This window comes from Somniosus microcephalus, unplaced genomic scaffold (genome assembly GCF_052327205.1).
Source record: "Somniosus microcephalus isolate GS21.2 unplaced genomic scaffold, FLI_Smic_1.0 unresolved_chr1, whole genome shotgun sequence".
NCBI lineage: Eukaryota > Metazoa > Chordata > Chondrichthyes > Squaliformes > Somniosidae > Somniosus > Somniosus microcephalus.
The window spans coordinates 3,408,743-3,428,452 of NW_028225179.1; the positions used below are offsets into that span (position 1 = coordinate 3,408,743).

At 47.1% G+C, this 19,710-nt stretch overlaps 1 long non-coding RNA gene across 2 annotated transcripts in view; it reads right to left on the reverse strand.

Annotated features, from left to right (window-relative positions):
• Positions 1-19,350, reverse strand: part of LOC147093195 (uncharacterized) — a 32,412-nt gene extending 13,062 nt beyond the window's left edge. Inside the window, exon 1 of one of the 2 annotated variants that reach the window (XR_015074683.1) lies at positions 19,328-19,350. This is a non-coding gene — a long non-coding RNA (uncharacterized LOC147093195). Of the gene's footprint in view, positions 1-19,023; positions 19,126-19,327 lie in introns of those variants that run through there. The other variant, XR_015074684.1, reaches the window with a different exon arrangement.
• Positions 19,351-19,710: the final 360 nt, after the last annotated feature.

The window sequence follows — 19,710 nt, forward strand, 5'->3', positions numbered from 1 at the left end:
AGGGCTCACTGGACAGTGATCAGGAGCAGGAACCCTAGCTGATTTCCCCTCTCTCTAACCCAGGGGTCACTGGACAATGATCAGGAGCAGGATCCCTGGATGATTTCCCCTCTCTCTCTAACCCAGTGGTCACTGGACAGTGATCAGGAGGTGGAACCCTGGCTGATTTCCCAACTCACTAACACAGTTTTCACTGGACAGTGATCAGGAGCAGGAACCCTGGCTGATTTCCCCTCTCTCTAACTCAGGGGTCACTGGGCAGTGACCGGGAGCACGAACCCTGGCTGATTTCCCCTTTATCTCTAACCCAGGGGTGACTGGGCAGTGATCAGGAGCAGGAAACCTGTCTGGTTTCCCTCTCTCTCTAACCCAGGAGTCACTGGGCAGTGATCAGGAGCAGGAACCCTGGCTGATTTCCGTCTCTCTCTAACCCAGGGGTCACTGGACAATGATCAGGAGCAGGAACCCTGGCTGATTTCCCCACTCTCTAACACAGGGGTCACTGGATAGTGATCAGGAGCATGAACCCTGGCTGATTTCCCCTCTCTCTCTAACCCAGGGGTCACTGGGCTGTGACCAGGAGCAGGAACCCTGGCTGATATCACCTGTCTCTCTAAACCAGGGGTCACTGGACTGTGATCAGGAGCAGGAACCCTGGCTGATTTCCCCTCTCACTAACCCAGGGGTCACTGGACAGTGATCAGGAGCATGAATCCTGGCTGATTTCCCCTCTCTCTAACCCAGGGGTCACTGGGCAATGATCAGGAACTGGAACCCTGGCTGATTTCCCCTCTCTCTCTAACACAGGGGTCACTGGACAGTGATCAGGAGCAGGAACCCAGGCTGATTTCCCCTCGCTCTCTAACCCAGGTGTCACTTGGCAGTGAACAGGAGCATGAACCCTCACTGATTTCCCTCTCTCTCTAACCAGGGGTCACTGGGCTGTGATCAGGAGCAGGAACCCTGGCTGATTTCCTTCTCTCTCTAACCCAGGTGTCACTTGGCAGTGAACAGGAGCATGAACCCTCACTGATTTCCCTCTCTCTCTAACCAGGGGTCACTGGGCTGTGATCAGGAGCAGGAACCCTGGCTGATTTCCTTCTCTCTCTAACCCAGGGGTCACAGGGCAGTGATCAGGAGCAGGAACCCTGGCTGATTTCCCCTCTCACTAACCCAGGGATCACTGGGCAGTGATCAGGAGCAGGACCCCTGGCTGATTTCCCCTCGCACTAACCCAGGGATCACTGGACAGTGATCAGGAGCACAAACCCTTGCTGATTTCCCCTCTATCTATAACCCAGGCGTCACTGGACATAGATCAGGAGCATGAACCCTGGCTGATTTCCCCTCTATCTCTAACCCAGGTGTTACTTGACAGTGATCAGGAGCACGAACCCTGGCTGATTTCCCCTCTCTCTAACTCAGGGGTCGCTGGGCATTGATCAGGAGCAGGAACCCTGGCTGATTTCCCCTCTCTCTAACTCAGGGGTCACTGGACAGTGATCAGGAGCAGGAACCCTGGCTGATTTCCCTCTCTCTCTAACCCAGGAGTCACTGGGCAGTGATCAGGAGCAGGAACCCTGGCTGATTGCCCCTCTCTCTAACCCAGGGGTCACTGGTCAGTGATCAGGAGCAGGAACCCTGGCTGATTTCCCTCTCTCTCTAACCCAGGAGTCACTGGGCAGTGATCAGGAGCAGGAACCCTGGCGGATTTCCCCTCTCTCTAACCCAGGGGTCACTGGGCAGTGATCAGGAGCAGGAACACTGGCTGATTTCCCCTCTCTCTAACCCAGGGGTCACTGGGCAGTGATCAGGAGCAGGAACCCTGTCTGATTTCCCATCTCTCTAACTCAGGGGTCACTGGACAGTGATCAGGAGCAGGAATCCTGGCTGATTTCCCCTCTCTCTAACACAGAGGTCACTGGATAGTGATCAGGAGCGGGATAAGCTTGGGATTGATCCGGGGCTATGGGGAGTGAGCGTGGCAGTGGGATTAGTTTGTGTTTGATACAGGGCTAGAGGAGAGAGCAGGGCAGTGGGACTAGTTTGGGATTGATACAGGGCTACGAGGAGATAGCGGTGCAGTGGGATTAGTTTGGATATAACACAGGGCTATGGGGAGAAAGCGGGGCAGTGGGCTTACGTTGGGGATTGATACAGGGCTATGGGGAGAGAGCGGGGCAGTGGGATTTGTTTGGATATAACACAGGGCTATGGGGAGAAAGCGGGGCAGTAGGCTTACATTGGGGATTGATACAGGGCTATGGGGAGAGAGCGGGGCAGTCGGATATGTTTGGAAATAACACAGGGCTATGGGGAGAAAGCAGGACAGTGGGCTTAAGTTGTGGATTGATACAGGGCTATGGGGAGAGCGCGGGGCAGTGGGATTAGTTTGGATATGACACAGGGCTATGGGGAGAAAGCGGGCAGTGGGATTTGTTTGGATATAACACAGGGCTATGGGGAGAAAGCGGGCAGTGGGATTTGTTTGGATATAACACAGGGCTATGGGGAGAGAGCAGGGCAGTGGAAATAGTTTGTGATTGATACAGGGCTATGGGTAGAAAGCGGGGCAGTGGGATTAGTTGGTGATTGATACAGGGCTATGGGCAGAGAGTGAGGCAGAGAGATTAGTTTACATAAGAACATAAGAACATAAGAAATAGGAGCCGGAGTAGGCCAATCGGCCCCTCGAGCCTGCTCCGCCATTCAATAAGATCATGGCTGATCTGATCCTAACCGCCAATCCACTATCACAGAACCATTTCCTGAATCTAACAGAATTAGACACACAAAATAGGAGCAGGATCAGGCGACACGGCCCCTGGGCCCGCTCCGCTACCCACAGGGCCATGACTGATCCGAACCTAGACTCATGTCCAAATTCCTGCCCGCTGCCCGTAACCCTTAATTCCCTTTACTTCTAGGAAACTGTCTATTTCTGTTTTAAATTTATGTAATGATGTAGCTTCTACAGCTATTTGGGGCAGCATATTCCATGGACCTACCACCCTCTGAGTGAAGTAGTTCCTCCTCATCTCAGTTTTGAAAGAGCAGCCCCTTATTCTAAGACTATGCCCCCTAGTTCTAGTTTCACCCATCATCGGGAACATCTTCCCCGCATCCACCCGATCCGACCCCTTCACAATCTTATATGTTTCAATAAGATCGCCTCTCATTCTTTGAACTCCAATGAGTAGAGTCCCAAACTACTCAACCTGTCCTCATATGTCCATCCCCTCATCCCCGGGATTAACCGAGTGAACCTTCTTTGTACTGACTCGAGAGCAAGTATGTCCTTTCTTAAGTACGGACACCAAAACTGTACGCAGTATTCCACGTGCGGCCTCACCAATACCTTGTACAACTGAAGCAATACCTCCCTATTTTTATATACTATCCCCCTAGCAATGAAAGCCAACATTCCATTGGCCTTCTTAATCACTTGCTGCACCTGCATACTAACCTTTTGAGTTTCGTGCACCAGGACCCCCAGATCCCTTTGTACTTCAGTACATTCAGGTTTCTTGCCATTAAGGTAATAACTTGCTCTACGATTTTTCCTACCAAAGTGCATAACCTCACACTTTCCAGTATTGTATTCCATCTGCCAAATCTCTGCCCACTTACTTTGCCTGTCGATGTCCCCTTGCAGGTTTATTATGTCCTCCTCACTCACTACTTTCCCTCCCATCTTAGTGTCATCTGCAAACTTTGATATGTTACACTCGGTCCCCTCCTCCAAATCGTTAATATAGATTGTAAAGAGTTGGGGACCCAGCACTGACCCCTGCGGAACACCACTAGTTACTGATTGCCAGTCTGAGAATTAACCATTTATCCCAAATCTCTGCCTTCTCTTAGATAGCCAATCATCTATCCATGCCAGAATATTACCCCCAATCCCGTGATTTACTATCTTAAGCAATAATCTTCTGTGTGGCACCTTGTCAAATGCCTTTTGGAAGACTAAATATACTACGTGCACTGGTTCCCCTTTATCCACCCTATACGTTATTTCCTCAAAGAACTCCAGCAAATTTGTCAAACATGACTTCCCCTTCATAAAACCATGCTGACTTTGTCCTATTAAATTATGATTATCCAAATGTCCTGTTACTATCTCATTAATAATGGACTCCAAAATTTTACCTACCACAGATGTTAGGCTAACCGGTCTATAGTTTCCAGCCTTCTGTCTACTGCCCTTTTTAAATAAGTGTGTTACATTAGCAGTTTTTCAGTCTGCTGGGACCTTTGCCGAGTCCAGGGAGTTTTGGAAAATTATTACCAATGCATCCACAATCCCTACCGCCACTTCCCTCAAGACCCTCGGATGTAAGCCATCAGGTCCAGGTGATTTATCCGCCTTGAGTCCCATTATTTTACGAGTACCACTTCCTTAGTGATTTTGATCGTGTTTAGCTCCTCCCCCCCTTTAGCCCCCTGTTTGTCCAGTGTTGGGATATTCTTAGTGTCTTCTACTGTAAAGACTGATGTAAAATATTCATTCAGTGTTTTTGCCATCTCCATATTTCCCACCATTAATTTCCCGGTCTCATCCTCTAAGGGACCAACATTTACTTTAGCCACCCTTTTTCTTTTTATATACCTGTAAAAACTCTTACTATCTGTTTTTATATTTTTTGCTAATTTACTTTCATAATCTATCTTCCCTTTCTTGATCAATCTTTTTGTTATTTTTTGCTGTCTTTTAAAGTTTTCCCAATCCTCTACCCTCCCACTAGTTTTGGCTACCTTATATGCCCTTGTTTTTAGTCGAATACTATCCTTAATTTCTTTACTTAGCCACGGATGGCTGTCTTTTCTTTTACACCCTTTTCTTCTCAGTGGAATATATATTTTTTGGAAGTTGTAAAATAACTCATTGAATGTACACCACTGATCATGTATCGTCTTACCCTTTAATCTATTTTCCCAATCCACTCTACTCAATTCCGCTCTCATACCTTCATAGTCTCCTTTATTCAAGCTTAGCACGCTTGTTTGAGATCCAACCTTCTCACCCTCTAATTGAATATGGAATTCAACCATGTTATGGTCACTCATTCCAAGGGGATCCTTTACTAGGACATTTTTAATTAATCCCGTCTCGTTACACAGGACCAGATCTAAGGTTACTTGCCCCCTGGTCGGTTCAGTTACATACTGCTCAAGAAACCCATCCCTAATACATTCAATGAACTCATCCTCAAGGCTGCTCTGCCCAATTTGATTTGCCCAATTAATATGATAGTTGAAATCCCCCATAATTATTGATGTTCCCTTATTACAAGCCTCAACTATTTCCTGATTGATACTCCATCCAACAGAGTTGCCACTGTTCGGAGGCCTATAGACTACGCCCACTAATGTTTTTTCCCCTTATTATTCCTTACCTCCACCCAAACTGTTTCATTATCCTGATCTTTTGACCCAATATCATTTCTCTGTATTACAGTGATTCCTTCCTTTATTAACATAGCCACCCCACCTCCCCTTCCTTCCTGCCTGTCCTTCCTGATCGTTAAATAACCTGGTATGTTTAATTCCCAGGCATTGTCACCCTGCAGCCATGTTTCTGTAATGGCCACAAGATTATACCCATATGTACTTATTTGTGCCATTAACTCATCTATTTTGTTACGAATGCTACGTGCATTCAGATAGAGAACTTTCAAAGATGTTTTGTGACACTTATTTCCTGCTATTGCCCTTTTTATTACTTTACCTTTTACTCCATATCTTCTGCCCCTTCCTGACACGCTCTGGTTTTTAATTTCCCCACTGCTACCTAAGTCTATGACCTTCTCTGTTGTCATTTTTTTATTTGCTCTCTAGGAACCTCCCCCCCCGCTAGTTAGTTTCAAGCCCTCTCTACAGCCCTAGTTATATGATCCGCAAGGACTCTAGTCCCAGCACTGGCCAAGTGAAACCCGTCCCAGCGGAACAGCTCCCTCCTGCCCCAGTACTGGTGCCAGTGGCCCAGGAAGCAAAACCCATTTCTACCACACCAGTCTTTGAGCCACGCAATTAACTCTCTAATTTTATTTGTCCTAGTTTGGAATTGATGCAGGGCTATCTGGAGAGAGAGAGGCATTGGGAAAATTTTGGGATTGATGCAGGGCTATGGGGAGAGAGTGGGGCAGTGGGATTAGTTTGGGATTGTTTCAGGGCTATGGGGAAGAGCAGGGCAGTGGGATTAGTTTGGGATCAAGACAGAGCTATGGGGGGAGAGCGAGGCAGTGGGATTAGTTTGGGATTGATACAGGTCTATGGGGAGAGAGCGGGGCAGTGGGATTAGTTTGGTGATTGATACAGGGCTATGGGGAGAAAGCGGGGCAGTGGGATTAGTTTGCTGATTGATACAGGGCTATGGGGAGAGAGCGCGGCAGTGGGATTAGGCTGTGGACTGATACAGGGCTATGGGGAGAGAGCGGGGCACTGGGATTACGTTGGGGTTGATAAAGGGCTAACAGGAGAGAGCAGGGCAGTGAGATTAGTTTGGGACTGAGACAGAGGGTTGTCAAGTAGCTGTTCCCAGCCCACTTTGGACAGATCCTGCCTTATCATATTAAAATCGGCCTGTTGTTTGCTAAATTTCCCCACTGAACTCATTGTCAGTCTGCTTTATCAAAACATGCCTGGATCTCCTGGCATGTTTCAATACTGAACCTCGGTAGATTAAACAAAAGTGGTGAGCCTGTGGAATTCCCTGCCACAGAGGGCTGTGAAGGCTAATTCAATAAATATTTTCAAGAGAGAATTGGATATATTTCTGAAGGCTAAGGGGATTAAGGGTTACGGAGAAAAGGCGGGGACGGGGTACTGAACTGGTAAGATCAGCTAAGATCTCAGACGAAGATCAGCCATGATCTCATTGAATGGCGGAGCAGGCTCGAAGGGCCGAATGGCCTACTCCTGTTCCTATCTCTATGTTTCTATGTTTCTATGTTCCCGTGATTTGAATAATGCAGAGGAGGGATTCACATGTGGATGAATGTTGGTCTGCAGATATCTGGGTAAACCTTAGAAAAATGAAGCAAATAAAAGACAATTAAAGTCTATTCTGGGTATTCTTACTGAGATTTGAATGCATTTTAGGCCGTGAGACTCACTGTCTTATACACAGGAGTGAAGGATTACATCAAGCAAAGATAATGGATCTGAAATCATGGTCTCCGTATCAACAACTTAGGCCTTGGTAGAGGCCCCGCAAGTTGCATGTTTCCGTCTGCACTGTGTATGCGCTGAATCCGCGGACTTGCAATCTGTCAAGGATTGCTAGAGAATCGATAGAGTAAAGCTCTCTTTAAACCAGCACATCAAAAACTCCCAGGGCAGGAACAACACGCTTAGATACAGAGTGAAGCTCCCTCTACACTGTCCCACCAAACACTCCCAGGGCTATGGGGAGAGAACGTGGCAGTGGGGTTAGTTTGGGAATGATGCAGGGCTCTGGGCAGAGAGTGGGGCAGAGAGATTAGTTTGGATTGATGCAGGGCTATCGGGAGAGAGAGAGGCATTGGGAATAGTTTGGGATTGATACAGGACTATCGGGAGAGATCGGGGCAGTGTGATTAGTTTGGGATTGATACAGGGCTATCGGGAGAGAGCGGGGCATTGGGAATAGTTTGGGATTGATACAGGACTATCGGGAGAGATCGGGGCAGTGTGATTAGTTTGGGATTGATGCAGGGCTATGGGGAGAGAGCGGGGCTGTGGGATTAGTTTGCGATTGATGCAGGACTATGGGAAGTGAGCGGGGCAGTGGGATTAGTTTCGGATAGATGCAGGGCTATGGGGAGAGAGTGGGGCAGTGTGATTTGTTTGGGATTGATACAGGGCTATGGGGAGAGAATGGGGCAGTGGGATTAGTTTGGGATTGAAACAGAGCTATGGGGAGAGAGTGGGGCAGTGGGATTAGTTTGGGGATTGATACAAGGCTATGGGGTGAGAGCGGGGCATTTTGATTAGTTTGGGATTGATATGGGGTATCGGGAGAGAGCGGACAGTGGGATTAGTTTGCGATTGATACAGTGCTCTCGGGTTTGAGCAGGGCAGTGGGATTATTTTGGGATTGATACAGGGCTATGGGGAGTGAGCGGGGCAGTGGGATTAGTTTGGGGATTGATACAGGGCTATGGGAATTGAGTGGGGCAGTGTGATTGGTTTGAGATTGCTACAGGGCTATGGGGAGAGAGCGGGGCAGTGTGATTAGTTTGGGATTGATACAGGGCTATCGGGAAATAGCAGGGGAGTGTGATTAGTTTGGGATTTATACAGGGCTATGAGGAGAGAGCGGGGCAGTGGGATTAGTTTGGGGATTGAAACAGGGCTATGGGGAGAGAGCGGACAGGGGGATTCGTTTTGGGATTGATACAGGGCTATGGGGTGAGAGTGGGGCAGTGTGATTAGTTTGGGATTGATACAGGTCTTTGGGGAGAGAGCAGGGCAGTGAGATTAGTTTCGGATTGTTACAGAGCTATGGGGTAGAGCGGGGCAGTGGCATTAGTTTGGGAGAGGGAGAGAGAGAGGCACAGAGAGAGAGAGGGACAGAGAGGCAGAGCGACAGAGGGAGAGTGACAGAGAGAAAGAGGGACAGAGAGAGAGGGACAGAGAGAGAGAGGGACATATAGAGAGAGGGAAAGAGAGAGAGAGCGACAGAGAGAGAGAGGGACATAGAGAGAAAGGGACAGAGAGAGAGCGAGAGAGAGAGGGACAGAGAGAGAGAGGGACAGAGAGAGAGGGACAGAGAGAGAGAGAGGGACAGAGAGAGAGAGGGACAGAGAGAGAGAGGGACAGAGAGAGAGAGGGACAGAGAGAGAGAGGGACAGAGAGAGAGAGAGACAGAGAGAGAGAGACAGAGAGAGAGGGACAGAGAGAGAGAGAGAGACAGAGAGAGAGAGGGACAGAGAGAGAGAGAGACAGAGAGAGAGAGAGGGACAGAGAGAGAGAGGGACAGAGAGAGAGAGGGACAGAGAGAGAGAGAGGGAGACAGAGAGAGAGAGGGACAGAGGGAGAGGGACAGAGAGGGAGAGGGACAGAGAGAGAGAGAGAGACAGGGAGAGAGAGAGACAGCGAGAGAGAGGGACAGAGAGAGAGAGGGACAGAGAGAGTGAGGGACAGAGAGAGAGAGGGACAGAAAGGGAGAGAGAGACAGAGAGAGAGAGACAGAGAGAGAGAGGGACAGAGAGAGAGAGGGACAGAGAGGGAGAGAGGGACAGAGAGAGAGAGAGGGACAGAGAGAGAGAGAGGGACAGAGAGAGAGGGACAGAGAGAGAGAGACAGATAGAGAGAAAGACAGAGAGAGAGAGGGGCAGAGAGAGAGTGAGACAGAGTGAGAGAGAGAGACAGAGAGATAGAGAGACAGAGAGAGAGAGGTACAGAGAGAGAGGGACAGAGAGAGAGAGGGACAGAGAGAGAGAGGGACAGAGAGAGAGGAACAGAGAGAGAGAGAGACAGAGAGAGAGAGGGACAGAGAGAGAGAGGGACTGAGAGAGAGGGACAGAGAGAGAGAGGGACCGAGAGAGAGAGGGACAGAGATATATATAGATACATAGATACATAGAAGATAGGAGCAGGAGTAGGCCATTCGGCCCTTCGTGCCTGCTCCGCCATTTAATGAGATCATGGCTGATCCTTTAATTCAGTATCCCGTCCCCGCCTTCTCTCCGTAACCCTTAACCCCTTTTGCCCGTAGAAATATATCTAATTCCCTCTTAAATATATTTAATGAGCTGGCGTACACTGCCCTCTGTGGCAATGAGTTCCACAGGTTCACCACTCTCTGAGTGAAGAAATTCCCCCTCATCTCTGTCCTAAATGGTTTAGCCCTTATCCTTAAATTATGTCCTCTAGTTCTGTTTTCACCCACCAAGGGAAACATTCCTTCTGCATCCAGTCTGTCTAGACCTGTCAGAATTTTATACACTTCTATGAGGTCCCCTCTCAATCTTCTAAACTCCAGTGTGTACATCCCTAAACTACATAGTCTCTCCTCATAGGTCATTCCCGCCATTCCTGGTATCAGCCTGGTGAATCGCCGCTGCACCCCCTCCATGGCAAGAACATCCTTCCTCAGATGAGGCGACCAAAACTGTACACAGTACTCGAGGTGTGGTCTCACCAGTGCCCTGTACAGCTGCAGCAAGGTATCCCTGTTCCTGTATTCTAACCCTTTTGCTATGAAGGCCAGCATACCGTTTGCCTTCTTGACCGCCTGTTGCACCTGCATGCTCGCCTTCAGTGACTGGTGTACAAGAACACCCAGGTCTCTCTGTACTTCCCCCTCTCCCAATCTATTGCCATTTAAATAATAATTTGCCCTCCCGTTCCTGCACCCAAGGTGGATAACTTCGCACTTGTCCACATTATAGTGCATCTGCCATTTATCCGCCCAATCGCCCAGTCTGTCCAAATCGCTCTGGAGCTTCCTGGTCTCTTCCTCTGAGCCCACCCCACCTCCTAGTTTAGTGTCGTCTGCAAATTTGGAAATGCTGCATCCGACTCCCTGATCCAGGTCATTAATGTAAATTGTGAACAGCTGGGGGCCCAGGACAGATCCCTGTGGTACCCCACTTGTTACTGCCTGCCATTCAGAAAATGAGCCGTTTATTCCAACTCTCTGTTTTCTATCTGACAGCCAGTTCCCTATCCACGCCAAAACTTTCCCCTTTATCCCATGAGCCTCAATTTTCCATGCTAATCTTTTATGTGGGACCTTATCGAAGGCCTTTTGGAAGTCCAGGTACACCACATCTACTGGCTCTCCCCCATCTATTCTACCAGTTACTCCCTCAAAAAATTCCAATAGATTAGTCAAGCACGATTTACCCTTTGTAAATCCATGTTGACTCTGTCCTATCCTGTCCCCATTTGCTAAGTGCTCCGCTATTTCATCCTTAATGATGGACTCCAGCATTTTGCCCACAACTGATGTAAGGCTTACAGGTCTGTAATTACCTGCTTTTTCCCTACCCCCCTTTTTGAATAGTGGGGTAACGTTAGCTACCCTCCAATCCATCGGCACTGTTCCCGAGTCTAATGAATTCTGAAAAATCATCCTTAGTGCATCCGCTATCTCTAGGGCCACCTCCTTCAGTACCCTAGGATGCATGTTATCAGGCCCTGGGGATTTGTCCACCTTCAATCCCTTTAGCTTCCTTAACACCATATCCTTAGAGATATTGATTTGCGTCAGTTCCTCCTTTGCCAATGTCCCTATTTTTCCCGATATCCCAGGGAGGTTTTTTGTGTCTTCCTTCGTAAAGACTGACCCAAAGTATGCATTTAGTTGATCTGCCATTTCCTTATTTCCCATTATATATTCCCCCGTATCTGACTGCAATGGACCAACTTTGGTTTTCACCAGTCTTTTCCTTTTGATATATTTATAAAAGCTTTTGGAGTTAGTTTTTATATTTTCCGCCAGCTTGTTTTCGTAAGCTATTTTGCCCCTCTTGATCATGCCCTTTGCCCTCCTTTGCTCTATCTTAAACTGTTCCCAATCTTCCGCTCTGGCGCTTTTTTTGGCTATTTTATACGCCCTATCTTTGGATTTTATGCTGTCTCTAATTTCCCCTGTTATCCACGGTTGAGTCACCTTTTTAGATTTCCTTTTATGCCAGATTGGTATAAACAATTTTTGCAATTTTGTCATTCTATCTTTAAATGTTTGCCATTGTTTATCTACCTCCAGTCCTCTCAGGAACGTTGTCCAATCAGACCTACTCAGTTCCCGTCTCATGGCATCATAATTCCCCTTGTTTAAATTCAGGACCTTAGTCTCTGAGTCAATTTCTTCGCTCTCCATTTCGAGTGAGAAATCGATCATGTTATGATCGCTCTGACCCAAGGGTCCCCGTACAACAAGATTACTGATTAGTCCCTTCTCATTGCACAGTACCCAGTCCAATATAGCCTGTTCCCGAGTTGGTTCCTCGACATATTGATCCAGATAACCATCCCTTAAACACTCAAGGAATTCCTCCTCCTCATTATTTTTACTGATTAGGCTAGTCCAATCTATATGTAAGTTAAAGTCACCTATGATGACAGCTGTGCTCTTATTGCACGCTTCTCTAATTTCCCTCGTGATGCCCTCCCTAACCTCTATTTTACTATTTGGAGGCCTATATACCACTCCTATTAATGTTTTTCGCCCCTCGCTATTTCTTAGCTCCACCCATATAGATTCTGTATTAACTGAGTTAATATCCTTCCTTTCAATTGCATTTATCCCCTCTTTTACTAGCAATGCTACCCCTCCTCCCTTTCTTTTTTGTCGATCCTTCCTAAATACTGAATACCCCTGTATGTTAAGCTCCCAGCCCTGCTCACCCTGCAACCATGTTTCCGTAATCCCAATTAGATCATAATTATTAACCTCTATTTCCACAGCTAATTCATCTACCTTGTTCCTGATGCTTCTCGCATTAAGGTATAAAACCCTCAGGCTTTTTTTATGCTCACATTTTTTATGAATTAGTTTGGCCCTTTGTTTTTTGTTCCTCACCCTTTTACCATTTATTTCTGTCTGCCTTTCACTTTCCTCTATTTCACTACATAGGTTTCTATCCCCCTGCCATACTAGTTTAAATGCTCCCGAACTGCTTTATCAAAAATTACCCCGAGAACATCAGTTCCATCTCTGCACAGGTGTAGACCGTCCCTTTTGTATAGGTCACACCTACCACAAAACTGGTTCCAATGCCTCAAAAATTTAAAACCCTCCCTCTTACACCACTGCTCAAGCCACGTATTTAGCCTAACTATCCTGTTCTCTGTACTCTTACTAGCACGTGGCACTGGTAGTAATCCAGAGATTACTACCTTCGAGGTCCTACTTTTTAGCTTGGCTCCTAACTCCCTAAATTCTACTTGTAGGACCTCTTCCCTTTTTTTAGCTACGTCGTTGGTACCAACATGTATCACGACAACTGGCTGTTCCCCCTCCCCCTCCAGAATGTTCTGCACCCGCGCCGAGACATCCTTGACCCTTGCACCAGGGAGGCAACATACCATCCTGGAGTCTCGGTCGCGACCACAGAAACCCCTATCTATTCCCCTTACAATCGAATCCCCTATTACTATAGCCCTGCCACTCTTTTTCCCTCCCTTCTTTGCAACAGAGCCAGTCATGGTGCCATGAGCCTGGCTGCTGGTGCCTTCCCCCGATGCGTCACCCCCCCCGACAACAGTACCTAAGACGGTGAACCTGTTGCTAAGGGAGAGAGGGACAGAGAGAGAGAGAGAGGGACAGAGAGAGAGAGAGGGACAGAGAGAGAGAGGGACAGAGAGAGAGAGGGACAGAGAGAGAGAGGGAGACAGAGAGATAGAGAGACAGAGAGAGAGAGGGACAGAGAGAGAGAGGGACAGAGAGAGAGAGGGACAGAGAGAGAGAGGGACAGAGAGAGAGGGACAGAGAGAGAGGGACAGAGAGAGAGAGAGACAGAGAGAGAGGGACAGAGAGAGAGAGGGACAGAGAGAGAGAGGGACAGAGAGAGAGAGGGACAGAGAGAGAGAGGGACAGAGAGAGAGAGAGAGAGAGAGGGACAGAGAGAGAGAGAGGGACAGAGAGAGAGAGAGGGAAAGAGAGAGAGAGAGAGACAGAGAGGGACAGAGAGAGAGAGAGGGAGAGAGAGAGAGAGAGAGACAGAGAGGGACAGAGAGAGAGAGAGACAGAGAGAGAGAGGGACAGAGAGAGAGAGGGACAGAGAGAGAGGGACAGAGAGAGAGAGGGACAGAGAGAGAGGAACAGAGAGAGAGACAGAGAGAGAGGGACAGAGAGAGAGAGGGACAGAGAGAGAGAGGGACAGAGCGAGAGAGGGATAGAGTGAGAGAGAGAGACAGAGAGATAGAGAGACAACATGTCACAACCTGAGGACTGTTTAAAATTAAGACTGTTTAAAATTAATATTGAACGTACCAAATGAAGTACAAAGACTGTTTAAATTAATATTCTTTAAAAGTAATATTGTATGTACCCAACAATGTCAAATCGATTGACACCTACAGAATGTTGGAAAACTGTACCTTTTTGCTATGTAAGCTTTGGCAATATGGTTCTCTGTAAACTTTCATGCCAATAAAGCATTTGAATTGGAATTGGAATTGGACAGCGAGAGAGAGGGACAGAGAGAGAGAGGGACAGAGAGAGAGAGGGGGACAGAGAGAGAGAGAGAGAGAGAGAGAGAGAGAGAGAGGGACAGAGAGAGAGAGAGGGACAGAGAGAGAGAGTTGGACAGAGAGGGACAGAGAGAGAGAGAGACAGAGAGAGAGAGAGAGAGAGGGACAGAGAGAGAGAGAGAGAGACAGAGAGAGAGGGACAGAGAGAGAGAGAGGGACAGAGAGAGAGAGTTGGACAGAGAGGGACAGAGAGAGAGAGAGACAGAGAGAGAGAGAGAGAGGGACAGAGAGAGAGAGCGACAGAGAGAGAGCGACAGAGAGAGAGAGGGAAAGAGAGAGAGAGGGACAGAGAGAGAGAGGGACAGAGAGAGAGAGGGACAGAGAGAGAGAGGGACAGAGAGAGAGAGGGACAGAGAGAGAGACGGACAGAGAGAGAGACAGAGGGAGAGGGACAGAGTGAGAGAGAGAGAGACAGAGAGATAGAGGGATAGAGAGAGAGAGGGACAGAGAGAGAGGGAGAGAGAGAGGGACAGAGAGAGAGAGGGACAGAGAGAGAAGGACAGAGAGATATATATATATATATATATATATAGAGAGAGAGAGGGACAGAGAGAGAGAGAGGGACAGAGAGAGAGGGACAGAGAGAGAGAGGGACAGAGAGAGACAGACAGAGAGAGAGAGGGACAGAGAGAGAGAGACAGAGAGAGAGAGGGACAGAGAGAGAGAGGGACAGAGAGAGAGAGAGGGGGACAGAGAGCGAGAGGGACAGAGAGAGAGAGGGACATAGAGAGAGAGGGACAGAGAGAGAGAGGGAGAGAGAGAGACAGAGACAGAGACTATATAAATGCGTTCTTTCCACATAAGCTGCTGGAATATCCAGGGCCTCCGCTCCTCAACTTTTGGGATGAAGAGTACAGACCCTGAATTCCTAAAAGCTATAAAAGACATTGATATAATTGTGTTAACAGAAACATGGTGCCAAAAGGACGTGCCGACCCACTGTCCTCCAATGTACCATGAAATCATTGTGCCCTCAGTAAAGAACACTAAAACACGCAAGGGCAGAACCTCCGGGGGAATATTGGTGTTGTATCAGGGAGAACTGGACAAACACATCTCACCGGTAAAACAGGGAAAATCACACGTATGGCTAAAACTAGATAAAAATATAGGAATAGCAAAAAAAGATGTTTACTTATGTGCGATCTACATACCTCCAATAGAATCGCCATATTTCGAAGAGGAGTTATTTGATACTCTCCACATGGAAATCAGCCATTTCCAGGCCCAAGGAAAGGTGATAATATGTGGGGACCTAAATGCAAGGACCGGTTGTGAACCTGACTTCATAGACCCACAGGGAAACAACCATGTGTTTGGCCAGACCCCTTTAGATGTCACACCAGCCATCGCAAATCGGAACAACCTTGATCGTGAAATAAATAAAAGCGGTAGGGAGGTAGTGCAACTCTGCCGAGCCTTAGGCCTGTACATAGTTAACGGTAGGTTCAGAGGGGACTCCCTAGGGAGACTCACATACTCCTCAAATCTTGGGTCTAGTGTGGTGGACTATACAATCACTGACCTGGACCCCTGCGATATCAACTCATTCACTGTCAGGCAGCAATCCCCCCTCTCAGACCATAACCAAATAAATATGTACCTTAAACTTTCTGCCCAAACTACAGACACGAAAAAGGAACCCAGTAAGCTCCATAAAATAAACCAGACATACAGATGGGCCCCAGACAGTGGAGAAAAATTCATCACAGCACTAAAGTCACCTGATATCACAAGTAAAATATCAAAATTTAAAGAAAACCCATACGAGATCACCAGAGATGGTGTAAACATGGCCATAGAGGATATAAATATGATCTTCCATGAGGCAGCTGTAAAAGCCGACTTTGTGAAACAGAAGAGGAAGCGTCACAAAAGACAAAATAAAAATAAGAAATGGTTTGACCACGAATGCAAAAATGCCAGAAAAGACCGGAGAAAAATATCAAACCAAAAGCATCGCCAACCAAACAATCCGGACCTACGTACTAGATACAATGAAACCCTCAAAAGATAAACACACCATTAGGAACAAAACACAAAACTATACCCACAAAATACTCGAAGAAATTGAAAACTCCACCAATCCAAAACAATTCTGGGAAATGTGGAATAACCTGAGTACAACACAATTGCAAGCATTACCAATCCAAGATGGCGACATCTGGAGAACACATTTTGAAAACCTCTACAAAGACATCCCAATAAACGAAACAAACCCAAGTCAACATCAGGTCACAGAAAAACTCCACACATTAGAAGCAACAATTAAAGACAACCAAAACCCTCTAGACTCCCCAATCACATGGAAAGAACTGGCCACAAAAACAAAATCTCTCCACCTAAAGAAAGCCTGTGGCCCAGACAACATCAAAAATGAAATGCTCAAGTTCAGCAATATGGAGATGCAGGTTGCGGTACTCAAATTATTCAACATCATATTACGTTCAGGCTGTTTTCCCGATATCTGGTGCCAAGGACTAATCTCCCCCATATATAAAAGTGGAAACAAATCAGACCCAAATAACTACCGCGGCATCTGTGTCAACAGTTGTCTAGGGAAGTTATTCTGCAGTATTCTAAATAGTAGATTACTTGATTTTCTTAACAAACATAATATCCTCAGAAAAAAACAAATAGGCTTTCTTCCAAAACACCGCACCGCCGACCATATCTATACCCTTCACACCCTCATTGGAAAACATATACACCAAACAAAAAATGGGAAAATATTCGCCTGTTTCATCGACTTCATGAAAGCCTTTGACTCTATATGGCACGAAGGGCTCTATTATAAACTTCTTCAGTGTGGAATAGGGGGCAAAGTCTATGACCTTATTAAATCAATGTATCTGAAAAACAAATGCGGGGTCAAAATTGGAGACAAACGCACCGATTTCTTCACCCAGAGAAGAGGCGTCCGGCAGGGCTGCAATTTGAGCCCGACCCTGTTTAACATATACATAAATGAATTAGCAGACATGCTGGAGCAAAGCGAGTCACCAGGTCTCCGTCTCCTGGATGGAGAAGTGAAATCCCTGTTCTATGCGGACGACCTGGTTCTGCTGTCTCCCACAGAACAGGGATTACAGCAACAACTAGACCTACTCGACAAATACTGCCAAAATTGGGCTCTAACAGTAAATCTAAAGAAAACCAACATCATGATTTTTCAAAAAAGGCCCAGATGTCAGGAAAACAAATACCAGTTTACCCTCAGTGATACCACTATAGGACACACTATGAGCTACACCTACCTTGGTCTAACTATTACAGCATCAGGGAGCTTCAGCATAGCAGTGAATGCACTAAAAGAAAAAGCCCGAAGAGCCCTATATGCAATAAAAAGAAAATTCTACAACATCCAAATCCCAATCAAAATCTGGCTCAAAATATTTGACAGCATAATCCTGCCCATTGCACTGTACGGTAGTGAAGTATGGGGCCCGCTAAATCACCAAAGCTACACTAAATGGGAAAAACACACAACAGAAGCCTTACATGCAGAATTCTGCCGAAGCATCCTTCGCACCCAAAGAAAAACGCCAACAAATGCATGCAGAGCCGAACTAGGCAGATACCCACTGATAATAAACCTCGACAAACGAGCACTAAACTTCCTAAATCACCTCAAATCTAGCTCCCCAGACACCCTTCATTTCAAAGCCTTTCAGACCCAAGAGCTAAACCCAGAAAAGAGTCCCCTGAGTCAGCTGCTACTGAAACTAAGTACTCAGCCGGACCCTGACCAGCCCCAGACCAACACAGCCGTCCAAACACCAATCCGAGTGAACCAAATCATTAAAAAATGCAAAGAAACCTACCTGGAACATTGGAACAAAATAACCGAAAGCCAAAGCAGATTAGAATGTTACCGGGCCCTAAAAAGAGAATATAAACTGGCAGAATACCTCACGACCATCAGAGACACAAAACAGAGACAGACCCTCACCAGGTACAGACTAAGCGACCACCAACTGGAAATTGAAAAAGGCAGATACAAGAAATCCTGGAAGCCTAGAGAGAATAGAATATGCGATCAATGTCTGGCCCGCGAGGTTGAAACAGAGATGCATTTCCTCCTAAAATGCGAAAAATTCAACACATCAAGAAACATATTATTCAACAAGCTAAGCCAAACAACCCCAGATTTCAAGGAATTGGATGACCTGTCAAAATTGAGATTAGTCCTAGGAGAAGGAGACAGACCATACCTTGGGGCCAAATATGTAACAACATGTCACAACCTGAGGACTGTTTAAAATTAAGACTGTTTAAAATTATTATTGAACGTACCAAATGAAGTACAAAGACTGTTTAAAATTAATATTGTTTAAAAGTAATATTGTATGTACCCAACAAATGTCAAATCGATTGACACCTACAGAATGTTGGAAAACTGTACCTTTTTGCTATGTAAGCTTTGGCAATATGGTTCTCTGTAAACTTTCATGCCAATAAAGCATTTGAATTGGAATTGGATTGAGAGAGAGCGAGATTGAGAGAGCGAGATTGAGAGAGCGCGAGATTGAGAGAGCGCGAGATTGAGAGAGCGCGAGATTGAGAGAGCGCGAGATTGAGAGAGCGCGAGATTGAGAGAGCGCGAGATTGAGAGAGCGCGCGAGATTGAGAGAGCGCGCGAGATTGACGGTCACACCTGGTCTGCGCCTCCTCCCGATCTCCACCCGTCCACCTGGAGCCACAGCTCAGAAATCTTCCTCCCAACACCTGGGAACACAACCCGAAGCAAGCAGGCAGCGTGGAGTGAAAAGTGAGTGAGTGAGTGAGTAAGTGAGTGAGAGAGAGAGAGAGAGATTAAAGATTGAATCTCACCATCCCACATGGCACCAATGGAACAGCCGGCCTGATCTCTCTTCCATCCATCCATCCTTTCACCGGGACCGAGCCTGCAGCAGTGAGAGAGGGGCTGGGAGAGAGAGAGATTGAGACAGGACTCGCTCACACCAGAGAATCTCACACACACTAACACAGAATGGCCAAAGGGACCCGGTTCACACAGACACACAGACCAACATTCATTACCTGGACACTCAGAAATGGTTTCAACACTAAAGAGACACAAAATACTACATTACCTGAACACTTACTGTAAATTACAGTCAAAACAGCCACTCACCAAATATGAAAGCACCATCCCGCAGTCAGAAAGACTGAAACGCACATGGGTCAACCTTTTTAATAGTCCAGACCTGTCACTCAAACTTACCTCCTCCCACTCCACAGCCCCCCAACCTATCAGGTTGCTGCTTCCTCCACCTGAAGCCCGCCCCCCAGGTGTGGGTCAGTCCAAGTTGAGTCTGCCTATCTCCGGGGGGTGGGGTAGTCCTGGCCATGTGCTGGCCTCCCAAATGGTTCCTTCCTGTCTCTGGCCAACACTGCCCTTCCCCCAGACCCCTAACTGCAGGCAGACAGACACAGCCGAGGACTGATGGACCTTGGGGAGGCCTCCCTTCACTCACCTGCAACAGGGACATCACCCTCCCTGTCTGAGGCTGCTGC